The 19382-nt window shown below is 42.3% G+C and overlaps 1 pseudogene; it reads right to left on the bottom strand.

Moving 5' to 3' along the window:
- Positions 1 to 15772: 15772 nt before the first annotated feature.
- LOC129032078 (ubiquitin-ribosomal protein eS31 fusion protein-like) lies at positions 15773 to 16608 on the bottom strand (annotated as a pseudogene).
- Between the last annotated feature and the right edge of the window lie 2774 nt (positions 16609 to 19382).

Below are 19382 nucleotides of genomic sequence, written 5' to 3'. Positions count from 1 at the left end.
CTGGGGTGTGGCTGGCAAGGGACGAGTGAGAAGTTGGTGAGTTAGAGTGAGGAACTGGCTTTTATTTATGGTCCTTCTGAGGGACTAATTGGATGGTTTTCTTCAAAGGAGCACCACAATCTGATCTGCAATAAACAAGCAAATACAGAAATAAGCAAAATATTTTCAGACCGCGACACAAATTATTTAGCAAGTAAATAAATGAGATAAACAAGGTATAAAGGATGGCACGAATCCCTTACTAAGTAAAATATGTAAATAAACAAGATGCTTTTGGAAAACCACCCAAAACCAGTCAGTTAATGGAATACACCCTCAACACTGTGTGTGTATCTTTCTCTCCTCCCTTTTAAAAATATTTCCACATCTAACTTCCTTTCTCAGATCTCTGCTTTGTTTATAGATAAAACACTTCCAAATACAAGGTGCCACTCTTCTGTCCTTTCTGAAGGATGGCATTTTGCTTCAGGTATAGATTTTTTAACTCGCTAGCCATGAATCTCACTTATCAAATTTTGTAATATCTTTGAGGGTTTTATTTGATTATTTATTTCATTGTACAAAAATTTTAAGTTCTTGCTCTACTAGCTACATTTGTATGTGGCTAATATAAACAAGTGGAGAAGAGAGGAGGGCGAATGGGGTGACGTTCTGAAGGTCAAGTATTCCAGGAGAGCAAAGAACACAGTTTGGATGCTTGGTGTGGTGCGTTTGGAGAAGGAGAAAGGCCTTGACCCTGACTGATGGGCAAGGAAAGTGGCCTACAAAGAGGCTGCAGAGACAATCAGACACCCAGAGCATGAAGGTCCTGGCAGGCCCTGAAAAGGGATTTAAATGTGGTTCCTGGAGAAAATGGATGTATTGAGAAAGCAGATCTAGAAAACATCACATATTCTTTTTCTTTTTTTTTTTTTTTTTGAGATGGAGTCTTGCTGTGTTGCCCAGGCTGGAGCGCAATGGCGCGATCTCGGCTCACTGCAACCAATGCCTGCCAGTTTCAAGCGATTCTCCTGCCTTAGCCTCCTGAGTAGCTGGGATTACAGGCGCATGCCACCACGCCCACTGACTTTTGTATTTTTAGTAGAGATGGAGTTTCACCATGTTACCCAGATTGGTCTTGACCTCCTGACCTCAGGTCCACCTGCCTGGGCCTCCCAAAATGCTGAGATTACAGGCATGAGCCACTGCACCCAGCCAAAATATCATGACATATTCTTCATTGTGAAAAGGAAAATGAAACAGTATATTTAAGGGAAATATAGATAGCACAAAACTTTTATCTACACAAAAAACGATACCTGTTTCTATTTTGGTACTTATTTAACTGGACTCCAATTAATGACTTTCCTTTAGATCCATTTCTTGAAGGAAGATGGCCTGAGAGCTTGGAATCAGCAGAGGCTGCTGTGCTGCCCCAGCCCGAGAGCATGCCGTGAGGAAGGAGGGAGGGAGCAGGCTCGGGAGAAAACTGGAGGCTACAGACACACATCCAGGGCTGGGACCCAGGAGGACGCAGATGAGTGGAAAGGTGCTGGCAACCCCAACCCAAATCCCTGTGGAGGCACAACCACTATCCCATGGCTAGAGCCCCCTAAGTCTGAGAGAAGAGGTGCTGAAGATCACACCTGGGCACTTCGTGGGGAAGTGAGTGAACTGAGCCTTGGCCAGGCTGAGAACTAGGACAGATGGTATTGTCCAATATAAATATAATACAAGGCACACAGGTAGTTTAAAATGTTCTAATATCCACATTTAAAAATACAAAAAAGAAACAAATGAGATTATTTTTAGTAATGTATTTTATTCAACCCACTGTATCCAAAATAGAATCATTTCAACATACAATCAATATAATGAGACATTTTTCATTCTTTTTTTTTCTGCTAAGGCATCCAAATCCAGCGTATTTATAGCATCGCTCTAGCCATATTTCAAGTTCTCAAGAGCTGCCTGTGGCTGGCGGCTACCGCATTGGACAGCGCAGGCTGAGGAATTAGGAGTCGGTTTAACCAGCTGGATGCGGTATGAGGCCAGACCACCCCCTGGAGAACCCTACAGCAGAAACATTCCTGACCACTCTGTGGTTTGCAATAGTAGCTTGCTGGGAAAAAGAAGGGAACTTTTAGATGACATTCATCAGAAAAGTTCCCAGATCACACCTACTGTGGAACTCCAAGCCACTTCAGCCATGAACCATCCCAGGTGCTTTCTGTAGGTTTGACCTTGTTCTTGAAGCTATGAGCCTGTGTCAGTTGGGTCGAGGGTCAGTCTGAAAGGACCACATCAAACCAAGCATCACTGAGCCTCCCTTAGACTTCTAACCAAAATGCATTCCATTAACTTGATTAAATTGAAAAATGTAAAGTTCAATGAAAAAAATGTGTCATATGTGTTTAACACTCTATTCCGACTATAATCAGTACTCTCAACTCAATTTTGTAGTATTTAACCTTTACAAATTCCCTTTGAATTGGGTTCATCCATTTTAAGAGAGAACTGCACCATTATAAGCCAAGGAAAATCATTGTATAATATCTGCCTAAAATACATATTATCCTGTCTCCTTAGCTGTCCTTTATTCATTTTCTTGTTTTAGTTCTCTGCAAGAATTAACAAGCCTTTAGGTTAAGAACTCAAGGACTTTATTGTCCTTAAAGGGTCAACCAACCAAACAAACCTTGAGCGGGCCAGACGTGTACAGAAAATAGAGTTCATGGACTCCCTGACCACTTTGCTCCTCTCACAGATCAGGGTTTACCTGCTCACCACTTGACAGGCCACTTCTGATTTGATAAGTCTCAGGCAAACTGTCAAGCCCTCAAGCTGTTAAAAAAAATCCATTTTAAAGTTTATTAACAAGCACATCTTTCAAATACCCATTTGGGAAATCACCAGAATTTTATTTGCAGCTTCCTTCTTTCTCTTAAGTAAGAAAACCAAAAACTCAGCATAGCAGTTCTTTTGTGAGTGAGGTTTATGCCAAAGCTCAGCTACCACTTTGCAAAGCTCATCTGAAGTTAACTCTCCCTCACCAGCTGAAAGTGAAACAGACATGCAAATATGCCTTTCACAGGAATAATGTCACCTTAATCCTAAAAGCAGTATAAATGTTTTATATATTGAGGAAAGTATCAGGGCCAGGGATTTATCATGTAATAAAAGACTATATATTATTCATATCATGGGCCCCTATTCAAGGCGTGCTAAATTCTTCTTGTCTGTTGCTGACATTGCCTCTGACATTGTGATGTGTAAGGCAGAGGTCTCCAACATTTTTGGCACTGGGGACTGGTTTTGTGGAAGACAATTTTTCCATGGATAGGATAGGGGGATGGTTTCGGGATGAAACTGTTCCACCTCAGATTATCAGGCATTAGATTCTCACAAGGAGAGTGCAGCCTAGATCCCTTGCACGCACAGTTCGCAATAGGGTTGCACTCCTATGAGAATCTAATGCTGCCACTGATCTGACAAAAGGCAGAGCTCAGGTTGTAATGCTCCTTCGCCTGCCACACACCTCCTGCTATGCAGCCTAGTTCTTAAAAGGCCACGTGGTATTGGTCCGTGGCCCAGGGGATTGCAGAGCCCTGGTGTAAGGCCTGACTCACAGTGAACTTTCCTCCGTGGTGGTCACCATTTTTGTGGCAGCAGTTGCTGACTTTATAAGTATTTTTCCTGCTCTTTTTCTTTTTCCAAATTCCACCCTTTTTTTTAATACTTTCCTCTCCTTAATGCACTACAGAAGCATTTAATACAGGCACAAATATCTACTAAACATCATAGCTTAGCTTAGCTATGATGTGCTTAAACATGCTCACAATGCTTACTTTAGCCTACAGTTGGGCAAAATCATCTAGCACAAAACCTATTTCATAATAATGTGTTGAATATCTCGTGTAATTTACTGCTGTTTTACTGAATGCATATTGCTTTCACACCATCATAAAGTTGAAAAATTCTAAGTTGAACCATTTTTAAGTTGGGGATGCAGTGAGCATGGACTTTGCAATCTGTAAATTTTTTTTGGTAGTCGATGATTTGTGATTCGTATATTAACTTTACTGAGCTATAATTTATATCCAATCAAATGCCTACATTTTAAGAAAAATTTTCTATGAGTTTTTAAAGATCAACTGTATTGTGGAATAATTTACATATAATAAAATAGCCATTTTAAGTGCACAATTCTGTATGTTTTGACAAATGGTTACAGTTGTGTAACTACCACCATAATCAAGACCTAGAACATTCTCTCTTCCCCTAAGATTGCCCTTATAGCACCCATAACTTTTAAAACAATATCTTCTAGTATTGACAAGAAGTATTATTTGCCAAGCATGAAAGGGGTAGGTGGGAGACACTGAGTCATTCTATTTTTAACAGTAAAATATCAGATAATAGACTTTTTCAGATATTCTTAGCATTAGTGGAAGGAGTAAAAAAATTACTGAGAACTCTAACATCATCGCTTATTTTCTAGCATCATTATTATGATTTGAGACAGGGCCTCACTCTGTCAGCCAGGCTGGAGTGGCCACATCACTGCTCCCTGCAGTCCTAACTTCCCAGGTTCAAGACATCTTCCCATTTCAGGCCCTACCCCCTGCCCTGAGTAGCCAGGACTGGAGGCACATGCCATCATGCCAGGCTAATTGTTAAATTTTTTTGTAGAGATGGGGTCTCACTATGTTGGCCAGGCTGGTCTTGAACTCCTGGGCTCAAGCGATTGGCCTCCCAAAGTGCTGAGATTAGAGGCGTGGGCCACCATGCGGGGCCCCAGCATTATTACTGGGGGAAAAATAAGAGCTATTTGGTTTTCACAAGGAAGAATTCCCTGATCAGATGATTGTAAAAGTCAGAAAGTTTAGGCTGAAGTCTCTTCAAACAGCTATGTAACCTTGAACTTCAGGGGGAAAAAATTTAAAAGACTAGGATGAGATACGTTGCTGAGATCAATTCTCAAATCCTTACTCCCAGCTTCTGTGAATATCTGGGCCTGTGTGGAAATGAGGAAGATGCAAATTATTTCACTGCGCCACAATAAAAACCAAATAATAGAAGAGTCTGAGTTCCTCAAGGGGAAAGCATTTATTTCTGCTCTTGAGTTACATCTATCTCCAAGGAAGGCTTGATATCTGAATATATATTTCAGAAGATCTAGATTCACTGCCAAGGGAACGTGTCTGAAACTTCGAGTATAAGCACTGTTCTTCTATGTAAGTAAAATAGTAGCGAACATTATACCATATAAGACTTATTATGTGCCAGTGCTGTCTTAAATCCTTTTGCTATATTAACATTATATATATATACATATAATGAGATGAATGATACATATATATGATAATGATATATGTATATACATATACACACACACACACATATATATACACACACATACATATATATATATATATAGAGAGAGAGAGAGAGATGAAGTCTTGCTGTGTCACCCAGGCTGGAGTGCAGTGGTGTGATCTCGGCTCACTGCAACCTCCGCCTCCTGGGTTCAAGCGATTCTCCTGCCTCAGCATCCCGAGTAGCTGGGATTACAGGCACCCACCACCACACCCGGCTGATTTTGTATTTTTAGTACAGACAGGGTTTCACCATGTTGGCCAGGCTGATCTCAAACTTCTGACCTCAGGTGATCCACCCACCTCAGACTCCCAGAATGCTGGGAGTACAGGTGTGAGCCACCGCGCCTGGACTTAAACTGTTAGTTTTAATAGATCAACTTTACAACAAAAGAGAGATAACCAGACATTTTGGATCTCTGCCTTGATGCAATAGGAAATCCACAACTTCACTTGTGAAGTATTCTTGCCAAAAAAAAAAAAAAAAAAAAAAACCAGGCACGGTGGCTCACGCCTGTAATCCCAGCACTTTGGGAAGCCGAGGCAGGTGGATCACGAGGTCAGGAGATCGAGACCATCCTGGCTAACACAGTGAAACCCCGTCTCTACTAAAAATACAAAAAATTAGCCGGGCGTTGTGGCACCTGCTTGTAGTCCCAGCTGCTCCTCGGGAGACTGAGGCAGGAGAATCGCTTGAACTCGGGAGGTGGAGGTTGCAGTGAGCGGAGATCCCGCCATGCACTCCAGCCTGGGTGACAGGGCGAGACTCTGTCTCAAAAAAAAAAAAAAAAAAAAAGAGAAAAAGGACAAGTACGATCAAACCCGTAGATATAACTACTACAATTTACAAAAAAGCACAAGGGATAGAGAAATATGTTAAATGACATCAAGGAAATACTCTACGCAAAGTTCAGACTATAAGAGATTTGATTGGACCAAAAAAGGGAAGAAAGACAGAAAACCAGAGACAAAGAAAAAAGGAAAGAAATAAAGAAAAAGAGAGAGAAAAAAAAAACAAGGGAGAATCTATCAAATGTTCTGAGATGATGGAAATATTCTATATGTCTGTCTGTCCACTAAGATCGCTATGAGCCTCATGTTAGTATTGCAATGTGGCTAATGAGCTCCAGGAGCTCAATAGCTGAATTTTAAATTCTGTTCAATTTATATTGATTTATGTAAATAGCCACATATGACTAGTGACTACCATATTGGATAGTATAGCAAAAACCACAAATCCAATAATTAGGAGATAAATCAACTAATTGCAATGTGTGGACCTTGCTTGAATCCTGATCTAAACAAACTGACATGATGTTTAAGTATAAAAAACAATGATGGGACCATTTGGAAGTTTGAAACACAAAGGGATATTTGATATTAATAACTTTTTGTTAATTATTTTTATTTGTGTTGTTGTGGCCGTGCTTATTTACTTGTTTGAGTCCATATTGTTTCATAAAACAAAATGAAGTATTTATGGATAAAGTATTATTGTGCATGTGATGTGCTTCAAAATAATACAGTGGGGTGTCTGTTGGGGCATGTATCTGTGTCTGTGTGTGTGTGTCAGACACCAAAATTTGGTAATAGTTGAAACTGGAGTATTAGTTGCCTATGACTGCTGCAATAGTTACCACAAACTTGGTGACTTAGGTCAACACTTATTTATTCTCCAACAGTTCTGGAGGTCAAGGGCAAAATCAGTTTCACTGGTCTGTAGTTGTGGTGCCTCAAGGACTGCTCCCCCTAGAGGCTGTAGTTGAGAATCCATTTCTTTGACTTTTCATGCATCCTGAGCTGTATTCCTCGCATCCTTAGCTCATGGCCCCTTGCTCCATCTTTAAAGCCAGCAGCATAACATCTTCTGACTCTGCTTCCCATTGCTTCCATCAAACGGCTTCTTCTCTTGCGTCTGAAGTTAAGTTTCCCTCTGCCTCCCTCTTAAAAGGATACTTGTGATTACATAAAACGACCCACTTGGATAACCCAGGCTACTCACTCCATCTCAAGATCCTTAATGTAATCACATCTGAAAAGAACATTTTTCCATATAAAGAAACATTCAAAGGTTGCATGGATTAGGGCTTGGATATCTTTGGGAGCTATTTTTCAACCTACCATACTGGGTGATGAGCACATGGAGATTCATTATTTTGGTTTTTGTACTGTAGTATTGTCAGAGGTGTTTGAAACAGATCAACTCCATCTTGAACAGGATCTGGGTAAAATGAGGTTGAGACCTACTGGACTGCATTCCCAGATGGTTAGGGATTCTAAGTCATAGGATGAGATAGGAGGTCAGCACAAGATACAGGTTATAAAGACCTCGCTGATAAAACAGGTTGAAGTAAACAAGCCAGCTAAAACCTACCAAAACCAAGATGGCAATGAGAGTGACCTCTGGTCGTCCTCACTGCTACACTCCCAGCAGCACCATGACAGTTTACAGGTGCCATGGCAATGTCAGGTAGTTATCCTATATGGTCTAAAAAGGGGATGCGTGAATAATCCACCCATGGTTTAGCATATAATCAAGAAATAACTATAAAAATGGGGAGCCAGTAGCCCTCAGGGCTGTTCTGTTTATGGAGTAGCCACTCCTTTATTCCTTTACTTTCCAAATAAACTTGCTTTCACTTCACTCTGTGGACTCGCCCTGAATTCTTTCTTGCAGGAGATCTGAGAACCCTCTCTTGGTGTCTGGATCAGGACCCCTTTCTGGTAACAGTATCTGTTGGAAAATTTTTAAATTAAAAAGCAACAAATAAATGTGCCCAATGTATACGCATAGTAGCTTGTGCAGTGTCATTGATTTAGGGGGATCTCAGGACCCATAATCTGAGGACAGTTCTCCAGGTGGCTTTGGACTGACCTGGTTCTCCCCACTTTCTTACTTGAAGTTCTCGAGAATAACTGTAGAATATGCGGGGAATGTAACATTCTGAGATAGGGAGGTAACTGGCCAGGACAGCCTGAGCTCTGTTCCTCTCTCCCCTAGAGACAGGATGGCCTTCAGCCCTTTAGCCCAGCGGGACATGTGGCTCAGAGGTATGCAACCTTTCACGGTTCCTGAGTTGCTGTGCAAATGAGGCAACACAAATGAGTAGCTTTCCTGAGTTTGAGGGGCCAGCTCAGAATGACTCCTAGCCTTCTGCTATCCCTGATTGTCTACCTGTAAGTAAAGACCTGCTTCATGTAACTTGTATGTGTGGGTGTTCCACCTCGCTGGACTCAGACACATTGGTCATCAGTGCACAGTGAAACTGCTTCATCCAAATCTTTGCTCTGACAAACCAGATTGTGCTGCCACCCAGTTATCACAAATCACAAACAAATCACAGGGCATGGCAAATTAATGACCTAAAAGAATGTTTTTCTTTTTACAGAGATATTTCATTAACAGTGACTTTTTTTTTGAGACAGAGTCTTGCTCTGTCACCCAGGCTGGAGTGCAGTGGTGCGATCTCAGCTCACTGCAACCTCCACCTCCCGGGTTCAAGCGATTCTCTTGCCTCAGCCTCCTGAGTGGCTGGGATTACAGGTGCGCACCACCACACCCGGCTAATTTTTTGTATTTTTAGTAGACACGGAGTTTTGCCATGTTAGCCAGGCTGGTCTCAAACTCCTGGCCTCAAGCAATCCGCCTGCCTCAGCCTCCCAAAGTGTTTCTAATGATTGAAGGGTGACAGTTGCCGGTGGAAACTCAATGTCCTAACTGTCCCCTGCGTTACTTATACCAAGAGAACTCGAGGCCTTCTGCTTACTTCCAGAACACAGAATTAAAGGGCACAGCCAACCAGCAGGGTAATCTGAAGGGTTTCCTTTTCGTGACTTTCATGCGCATCCATGTGAAGAGACCACCAAACAGGCTTTGTGTGAGCAATAAAGCTGTTTATTTCACCTGGGTGCAGGTGGGCTGAGTCCGAAAAGAGAGTCAGCGAAGGGAGATGGGGTGGGGCCATTTTATAGGATTTGGGTAGGTAAAGGAAAATTACAGTCAAAGGGGGGTTATTCTCTGGCGGGCAGAGTGGGGGTCACAAGATACTCAGTGGGGGAGCTTTTGAGCCAGGATGAGCCAGGAGAAGGAATTTCACAAGACAATGTCATCAGTTAAGGCAGGAACAGGCCATTTTCACTTCTTTTGTGGTGGAATGTCATCAGTTAAGGCAGGAACTAGCCATCTGGATGTGTACGTGCAGGTCACAGGGGATACGATGGGTTAGCTTGGGCTCAGAGGCCTGACATTCCTGTCTTCTTATATTAATAAGAAAAATAAACGAAATAGTGGTAAAGTGTTGGGACAGTGAAAATTTTTGGGGGTGGTATGGAGAGATAATGGGTGATGTTTCTCAGGGCTGCTTTGAGCGGGATTAGGGGCGGCATGGGAACCTAGAGTGGGAGAGATTAAGCTGAAGGAAGATTTTGTGGTAAGGGGTGATATTGTGGGGTTGTTAGAAGAAACATTTGTCATTTAGAATTATTGGTGATGGCCTGGATACAGTTTTGTATGAATTGAAAAACTAAATGGAATAAGAGAAGGAGAAAAACAGGTATTAAAGGACTAAGAATTGGGAGGACCTAGGACACCTAATTAGAGAGTGCCTAAGGAGGTTCAGCATATCCTTGCCAGTAAAGATTATTTATTTACTTTAAGAGTTAAGAGTGGCGGTTTGGGGATAGCACCAGGAGATATCAGCTGTGCTGGCTTGGAGAAACAGTGTAAACTGGCAGTGTAAACAAGAGCAGGGAATGTATGAGTAGTTGAGAACAGTGAATAGGAGTATGACTAGACAGAAGATAGTAGGGATGACAAGTTTTTTGGGGCAGAGTCCAAGTTGGTCTGGTGTCTGGAATGAGACTGGGGCCTAATAAAAAGGAGCATCTATACAGGAGCTCAAATGGCTGTACCTTGTAGCATTCTGAGGACAGGCCTGAATTCTGAGGAGCGAAAGTGGTAAAAGTATTGTCCAGTCCTTTTTAAGTTGGTGGCTGAGCTTGGTGAGGTGTGTTTTTAAAAGACCTTTAGTCTGTTCTACTTTTCCTGAAGACAGAGGACCATAAGGGATATAAAGGTTTCACTGACTACTAAGAGCCTGAAAAACTGCTTGGCTGATTTGACTAATAAAGGCTGGTCTGTTATCAGACTGTATAGAGGTGGGAAGGCTAAACTGAGGAATTATGTCTGACAGGAGGGAAGAAATGACTGCGGTGGCCTTCTCAGACCCTGTAGAAAAGGCCTGTACCTATCCAGTGAAAGTGTCTAGCTAGATTAAGAGGTATTTTAGTTATCTGACTTGGGGCATGTTGTGGAAATCTAATTTGCCAGTCCTGGGTGGGGGCAAATCCTTGAGCTCGATGTGTAGGGAAGGGAGGGGGCCTGAATAATCCCTGATGAGTAGTAGAATAGCAGATGGAACACTGAGAAGTTATTTCCTTGAGGATAGATTTTCACGATAGAAAGGAAATGAGAGGTTTTAAGAGGCGGGCTAGTGGCTTGTACTATAGCATAGCCTGCCTTTGCTGGTGTGTGGCAATTAGGCCTGGTGGAACCGCCATCAATAAATCAAAGTAATCAGGATGAGGAACAGGAAAGAAGGAAATATGGGGAAATGGGATGAATGTCAGGTGGATCAGAGAGATACAGTCATGAGGGTCAGGTGTGGTATCAGGAATAATGTGTGAGGCTGGATTGAAGTCCGGGCCAGGAACAATGGTAATTGTGGGACTTAACAAAGAGTGAGTACAGCTGAAGGAGCTGGGGAGCAGAAGGTATATGCATCACGTATGAGGAAGAAAATAGATTTTGGAAGTTATGAGAAATGTAGAGAGTGAGTTGAGCACAGTTTGTAATTTTGAGGGCCTCTAAAAGTATTAGGGTGGCAGCAGCCACTGCACGGAGACATGATGGCTAGGCTAAAACAGTAAGGTCAGGTTATTTGGACAGAAAGGCTACAGGATGCGGTCCTGACTCTTGTGTAAGAATTCTGACTGCACTAACCATGCCTAGGAAGGAAAGGAGTTGTTTTGTAAGGGATTGAGGTTTGGGAGATTAGTCGGACATGATCAGCAGGGAGAGCATGTGTGTTTTTATGAGAATTATGCTGAGATAGGTGACAGATGAGGAGGAAATTTGAGCTTGACTGAAGTAGTGGGGGCTGTCTGTGAAGCTTTGTGGCAGCACAGCCCAGGTAATTTGCTGAGCCTGATGGGTGTCAGGGTCAGTCCAAGTGAAAGCGAAGAGAGGCTGGTATGAAGGGTGCAAAGGAATAGTAAAGAAAGCATGTTCGAGATCCAGAACAGAATAATGGGTTGTAGAGGGAGGTATTGAGGATAGGAGAGTATATGGGTTTGGCACCAAGGGGTGGATAGGCAAAACAATTTGGTTGATAAGGCATAGATCCTGAACTAACTTGTAAGGCTTGTCTGGTTTTAGGACAGGTAAAGTGGGGGAATTGTAAGGAGAGTTTATAGGCTTTAAAAGGCCATGCTGTAGCAGGCGAGTGATAACAGGCTTTAATCCTTTCAAAGCATGCTGTGGGATGGGATCTTGGCATTGAGCAGGGTAAGGATGATTAGGTTTTAATGAGATGGTAAGTGGTGCATGATCAGTCACCAAGGAGGGAGTAGAGGTATCTTATATTTGTGGGTTAAGGTGGGGGAATAAAAGAGGAGGACGCAAAGTAGGCTTTGGATTGGGAAGAAGGGCAGCAATGAGATGTAGCTGTAATCCAGGAATAGTCAGGGAAGCAGATAATTTAGTTAAAGTGTCATGGCCTAATAAAGGAACTGGGCAGGTGGGGATAACTAAAAGGAGTGCTTAAAAGAGTACTGTCTAAGTTGGCACTACAGTTGGGGAGTTTTAAGAGGTTTAGAAGCCTGGCCATCAATACCCACAACAGTTATGGAGGCAAGGGAAACAGGCCCTTGAAAATAAGGTAATGTGGAGTGGGTAGCCTCCGTATTGATTAAGAAGGGGACGGACTTACCTTCCACTGTGAGAGTTACCCGAAGCTTGGCGTCCGTGATGGTCTGGGGTCTTCCGAGGCGATCGGGCAGCATCAGTCTTCAGTCGCTAAGCCAAGAAGATCTGGGAAGGAGTCAGAGAGCCTTGGGCCAGAGTTCCAGGGGCTCTGGGGGTGGCTGCCAGGTGAGTTGGACAGTTTGATTTCCAGTGGGGTCTCACACAGATGGGACGCGGCTTAGGAGGAATCCTGGGCTGCAGGCATTCCTTGGCCTGGTGGCCAGATTTCTGGCACTTGTAGCAAGCTCCTGGTGGAGGAGGTTCTGGAGGAACACCTGGCTGCTGCAGTTCAGGTGTTTGGAAGTTCTTGTGTGCTGGAGATGTGGCTGGGGTTTGTCTCACAGTGGAGGCAAGAATTGCAACTTTTTTCTATTATTGTACACTTTGAAGGCTAGGTTAATTAAATCCTGTTGTGGGGTTTGAGGGCTGGAATTTAATTTTTGGAGTTTTATTTAATGTCAAGAGCAGATTGGGTAATAAAATGTATTTTGAGAATAAGATGGCCTTTTGACATGTTAGGGTCTAGAGCTGTAAAGTGTCTTAGGGTTGCTGCCAAACAAGTCATGAACTGGGCTGGGTTTTTCATATTTGATGAAAGAGCCTAAATGCTCACTGATTTGGGAGAGGTCTGATAAAGAAAAAGGAGCATTAACCTTGAGTATGCCTTTAGCTTCAGCCACCTTTTTAAGAGTAAATTCCTGGGCAGGTGGGGGAGGGCTAGACATGGAATGAAACTGTAAGCCAGACTGGGTGTGAGGAGGGGAGGTGATAAAAGGATTATAGGGTGGAGGAGTGGAGGCTGAGGAAGAATTGGGACCTAGCTCAGCCTGGCCAGGAAGGGAGAGGTCTGATAGGTCTGTAGAAAAGGAAGATTAGAAAGACTCAGCGATGCTTGGGGTTGGGACTGAGGGGACAGGCGAGAGGGAAAGAAGGAAGATTTGGGAAGAGTTGCATTGGGCACAGAGACTAGGAAGGGACCGATGTGTAAAAGAATGCCTGGACGTCAGGCACCTCAGACCATTTGCCTATTTTATGACAAGAATTATTTAGATCTTGCAGGATGGAAAAATTGAAAGTGCCGTTTTCTGGCTATTTGGAACTACTGTCGAGTTTGTATTGGGGTCAGCGGCATTGCAGAAGAAAATAAGATGCTTTGATTTTAGGTCAGGTGAGAGTTGAAGAGGTTTTAAGTTCTTAAGAACACAGGCTAAGGGAGAAGAAGGCGGAATGGAGGGTGGAAAGTTGCCCATAGTGAAGGAGGCAAGCCCAGAGAAAAGAGAGAGTAAAGACACGGAGGGAAGGGGTTTGAGAGTTCTTACCCTCCAGAAAAGCGGGAAAGGGGTCAGGGCACAAAGATATGAGGTTGGGGCATGGAAATAAGGGATTGGGGTGCAGAGATATAAGAGGTTGGGGCACGGAAATAAGGGATCAGGGTGCAGAGATATAAGGGGTCAGGGCGTGGAAATAAGGGATCAGGGCACAGGGATATGAGGTTGGGGCACTTGCCCCTCCCCTAGAAAAGCGGGACTTGCCGCTAAGGGTGAAGGAGAAGGGGTTGGGGGTTTCTTGCCCCCTAGAAAGGTGGAGAAGGGGTAGAAACATGGAGAGAAGGGGTTGGGGTACTTGCCCCTACCCCAGAAAAACAGGACTTGTCACTAAGGGTGAAGGACCAAGGCAGGCATCCCTGCATGGTCTGACACCTCTGAAACCTGGCTGAATAATCAGAGAGGTGTCCCTTCAATGATTAAACACCAAAGGAAGGCTGCCTTCCCAGTCCATGACCAGCGCTGGAGTTTTGGGTCCACGGATAAAACGTGTCTCCTTTGTCTCTACCAGAAAATGAAAGGAATTGAAATTAAAAGAAGGGAGTGATTGAAGTGTGGCGCCAAGATTGAAAGGAGAAAGAGGTTGAGGGATAGTGAGGGAGGTTGGAGAAGAGAGTAAAAAGAGGCCGCTTACCGGATTTGAAATTGGTGAGATGTTTCTTGGGCTGGTCAGTCTGAGGACCGAGGTCGTAGGTGGATCTTTCTCAAGAAGCAAAGAACAGGAGTACAGGGGATTGATCTCCCAAAGGACGTCCCCTGATCTGGGTCATGGCACCAAATTTCATGCGCATCCGTGTGAAGAGACCACCAAACAGGCTTTGTGTGAGCAATAAAGTTGTTTATTTCACCTGGGTGCAGGTGGGCTGAGTCTGAAAAGAAAGTCAGCGAAGGGAGATAGGGGTGGGGCCATTTTATAGGATTTGGGTAGGGAAAGGAAAATTACAGTCAAAGGGGGGTTATCCTCTGGCGGGCAGAGTCAGGGTCACAAGGTACTCAGTGGGGGAGCTTTTGAGCCAGGATGAGCCAGGAGATGGAATTTCACAAGGCAATGTCATCAGTTAAGGCAGGAACAGGCCATTTTCACTTATTTTGTGGTGGAATGTCATCAGTTAAGGCAGGAACCGGCGATCTGGATGTGTACATGCAGGTCACAGAGGATATGATGGGTTAGCTTGTGCTCAGAGGACTGACAGTGACTGTTCTTGTTGCTGTTGCTATATTCTCTCTGTCTCTTTTTCATGCACTTTTAATTCTTAATATGCCTCTCTTTCAAAAAGCTGAATATTCGAAAATTCAAACTATCACAATGAAAAACTGTAGGTAGGCTGGGCATGGTGGCTCACGCCTGTAATCCCAGCACTTTGGGAGGCCAAGGTGGGCAGATCACAAGGTCAGGAGATCAAGACCATCCTGGATAACATGGTGAAACCCCATCTCCACTAAAAAAAAAATACAAAAAATTAGCTGTGTGTGGTGGCAGGTGCCTGTAGTCCCAGCTACTTGGGAGGCTGAGGCAGGAAAATGTCATGAACCCGGGAGACAGAGCTTGCAGTGAGCCAGTGAGCCAAGGTCACGCCACTGCACTCCAGCCTGGGTGACAGAGTGAGTCTCTGTCTCAAAAAAAAAAAAAAAAAGAAAAAAGAAAAGAAAAACTGTAGGCAGTGGATGGGGATGGGGCAACTTTCTTGATGAAAAGATTCACATGAAATTTCTTTTGAATAAAATGTACTCCTTCTGTACAACAATTCCATGGATTTTCCTGAACATATTTAGCAACATGATATACCTAGTAATATTTTTTCCTCCAATGGAATTTTAAATCATGAAAATTGCTCTCGCCAAGGAAGCAGGGGTGACTTTTTGTTAAAGCAACTCATCAATGGTAACCAGATGCCCTACTAAAGTGCAGATTGCAGTGGGAGATTAAGAAGCAAGAAAATGAGGACTATTGTTGCCTTGTTAGTTTATTCTTGCTCCCTACATTGTTGGCTTTGTCAGTTGAAAGATGTATACTTAGTTTTCTTTTTGTTATTGTTAGTTCATGTGTTTTATTAACTCATACACAATCACTTGTCTTCTGGTTTGTTGAAGCGATAAGTCAGACACCCTGTGCCACAATAATGTGTCAAAGTGGCTGGCCATAAAAACTCTAGGACCACATTCACCTGAAGGACACTCCCGATGGAGGCTACTAATTTTGCCATTGTCATCCATCCTATAGTATTTCAGGACAGCCAGCTTCACCTTCTTTCTTTTATGCTTATTGTTCTTGGGAGGGGTGTAAGACTTCTTCCTTTTCTTAGAGCCACTACAAAATCTCAACATGAGACTAAGAGTAGACTCCTTTTGAATGTTGTAGTTAGACAAAGGATGCCCGTTTTTATTAGTGTGTTTTCATGCTCGTGATAAAGACATACCTGAGACTGGGTAATTTGTAAAGAAAAAGAGGTGTAATAGACTCATAGTTCCACATGGCTGGGGAGGCCTCACAATCATGGTGGAAGGTGAAAGGCATGTCTTACATGGTGGCAGGCAAGAGAGAATGAGAGGCGAACGAAAGTGGAAACCCCTTATGAAACCATCAGATCTCATGAGACTTACTCTCTACCATGAGCACAGTATGGGGGAAACCACCCCCGTGATTCAGTTATCTCCCACCAGGTCCCTCCTACAGCTAATGGGAATTATGGGAGCTACAATTCAAGATGAGATTTGGGTGGGGGCACAGAGCCAAACCATACCATCCATCTTCCAGTTGCTTGCCAACAAAGATAAGTCTTTGCTAACCAGGAAGATTTCCTTCCTTATCCTGGATCTTGGCCTTTACATTTTCTATTGTATCTGAAGGTTCAACCTCCAGGGTGATGGTCTTCTCTCTAAGAGTTTTTATAAAAATCTGCATTTTGATGGTGGTTGCATGCAGATGGTGTATCGAAAAGCTTGTTTTCTTGTTTATAAACTGTTCATTCCATAAAGTCAAGCAAATCAAATGAAGTTTAAAAAATACCCCTGAAGGTTATGAAAAATCCAATGTAATGTCAAAGTCTTTTATTCCCATTTAAATAAGCAGTAAGGATTGCTTTTTACAACCCTGAGAATGTGATTAGTGTCAGTGAAGTGATACCTTTATTATATGAGTCATAATTCTTGGTACTGTTTATCATGACAGACCAATAATTACTTAAAATTCCACCAACCTCTTTCTAGCTGTGACTCCACAAATGTGATTTTGGATTCTAAGTCATTTAACTTTTGATGGGTAGGTGACATTCTAGTAATGTCATCATGGCTACATTTCCTCACTTGAAACTTAGGTTTGTGTGTAGGTGTTAACAATATTTGATATCCTATAAATAGTTTTAAATCTGGGTTTTCTTTATTAATCTCTCTAAGGAAACAAAATAATTTTCAAATATGGGATAACTTATGTTGAGTGAGAGTAAAGCAGTTTGCCATAGGAATCATCTTCATGAGGTTGAAAACTCTTGCCAGACTTAACTTCTTGATTTCATTATCCTTCAATCAGTTGTTTAGGGAGGGGGAAAAGATGATTAACTTCTGAATGTTCTGCACATCCCCCTTTCCCCCCAAATGCTAATGGAAATTCTTCATTGGCCTGGCTCCTTTTTCCTGACCCTTTTGAGACCCATGCAGAAGAGGCTAAATTGATTTACATAATAAAAGGCTGGGAGCAGAAGGAGAAGAAGCTCTTGTGTTTGGGTTGTAGGAGAGAGTCTAGGGTTTGTCTTACACAAGATTTCCAAGCAGGAACACAAGGGAATGGAAGCAGAGGCTTTTGAGAAGTTTTTAATTTAGGTTATGCTCGAATCACTTTAATCTTTTTTGAGAGGAGTCAATAAAGAATGAAATTTCTTACCACTGGCTGTTAAATGATGTGTCTGTAAATTTGACTTAGCCACGAGCATGGAGCCTTCAAAATTGTCCTGTGGCTCACCACCCCACCACTGATCTATTATAAGTCTTTATTCATTGATCTAGCTTTGAAATAGCAATAGGGTTTTCTATGAGTTATGCTGGTCATGAAACAGTTTTGTTTTAGAAAAATCATTTTGTTTGGAAAAACAAATTTGAGATTATCTATGTCAATGTACTTCAGCAAAAGACTACCAGGAATATACCTGTAGTTAAATAAATAAAATTTATTACTCATTGCAGCCAAGGGAACATACACCATAGGGATAATGGGGCATCTCAGTAAAAAGGTGTTAGAATCTACAATGGAATTTGCACCTTGATGGAGTAATTTGGGGGGAGTCTAAGGAAGTGGGGAGACTTGGGTATCTCAATAAACCTTATCCACATGGTGGGGAGAAACAGCAGTTATTCATTTTGATCCAAAGGGAGTATGCTTGGTATTTTGTAGGTGACACGATGACCTTGTTTTTCTCTGTGCTTAGACAAAATTAAGAAATTATGAAATGGCCTTTCTTGGTCTCTTTTTATCATGGTTTCAGGGTAACCTTGTCTGAGATTGAATTTCTGTGAGATTATTTAGGAGATTATTTACCCAGGAGAAAACATGGACTAGTTGTAAGTGCCAGGCCAGCTTCTAAATGTCAGAGACAGTTTTTTGTGTGTTTGTTTGTTTTTAATTTCTCCATTCCTCTTCTGGTCAAGGACAGATGAAGTCACAGTATAAGACATTGACCTATGATATCCAGATTTTCACCATTGCCAAGTTTTGTTAATTAACATTAGAACAGTGCTCACTGAACATAATCTAGTGATCCAGGATTAATCTTTCATTGTGCTGTGGGATGAGTTGTTGACCTATTGAAGAGACAATGGCTGTATAGTAGCATTTAAGGCTCTGCAGCAGATATATTGGTTAAATGTAGCATAGTCAATTTTAGAAACAAAATATTATTAGTCTTTGTAATAGATCTTGAAACTAAGCCCTACCTTATAATAGCAAGGCAAGAAAACATATCCCAAAATCTAGCTGGGTGTGTTTTAGAGAGCCAGGTGATTTTTTAAAGAAAGCTCTGTGATAGACTGTTCTGTTTGCTCTGTAGTATTTATATAGGTGGGATAATAGTATTTGCTCTAGTACAAATTCCCCATTGGCCAGCTAAGAGAAAATCAAAGACTATATGTTGGTCTTTGACAATTGTGGTTAATTGATTTAGACCAGATAGTTGGGCTTTCAGAGCAGAAGTGGTGTCATTTCGTGTCTTCTGATAAGATTAGAGACAAGATCTGGCTGGGTCACTTTTTATAATTGTGTTATACCTACTGTGGGAACTGTAGCTATAGAGTCCACATGAAGCGTGAATCTGTTATCCTTCTTGGAAGTTGCTTCACATAACCTGTGCTTGCTGTATTTTGGAAGCTTCTGGTATTATTTTTAAGGAAACATGATTTCCTGGAGGGATGGTAGTTTTAAATATCTGAAAATCTCTAACAATGACTACAAAATAGACAGGGTACATTGTATGTGGTAGTCAGGTATATGGAGTAATATCTTAGTGGAGCATAGATTGTGTGGGGAGTATAAGTATTATTTATTACAAGAGATGGGCTCCAATTTTGTGTCCCTTGAGTTAGACAAATCCTAGAGTGAGGTTGAACAGTTCCTACAAGACAGGCTGAAGTGTCTCTGAAGAAAACAAACTGACTATTGCAGTCAGAATAGCCCCCATATTCGTGCTTATT

The sequence above is a fragment of the Pongo pygmaeus genome, chromosome 11, assembly GCF_028885625.2.
Source record: "Pongo pygmaeus isolate AG05252 chromosome 11, NHGRI_mPonPyg2-v2.0_pri, whole genome shotgun sequence".
Taxonomy (NCBI): Eukaryota; Metazoa; Chordata; class Mammalia; order Primates; family Hominidae; genus Pongo; species Pongo pygmaeus.
Note: the sequence above shows the minus strand (reverse complement) of the source record. Positions and strands in the feature narration are given on the sequence as shown.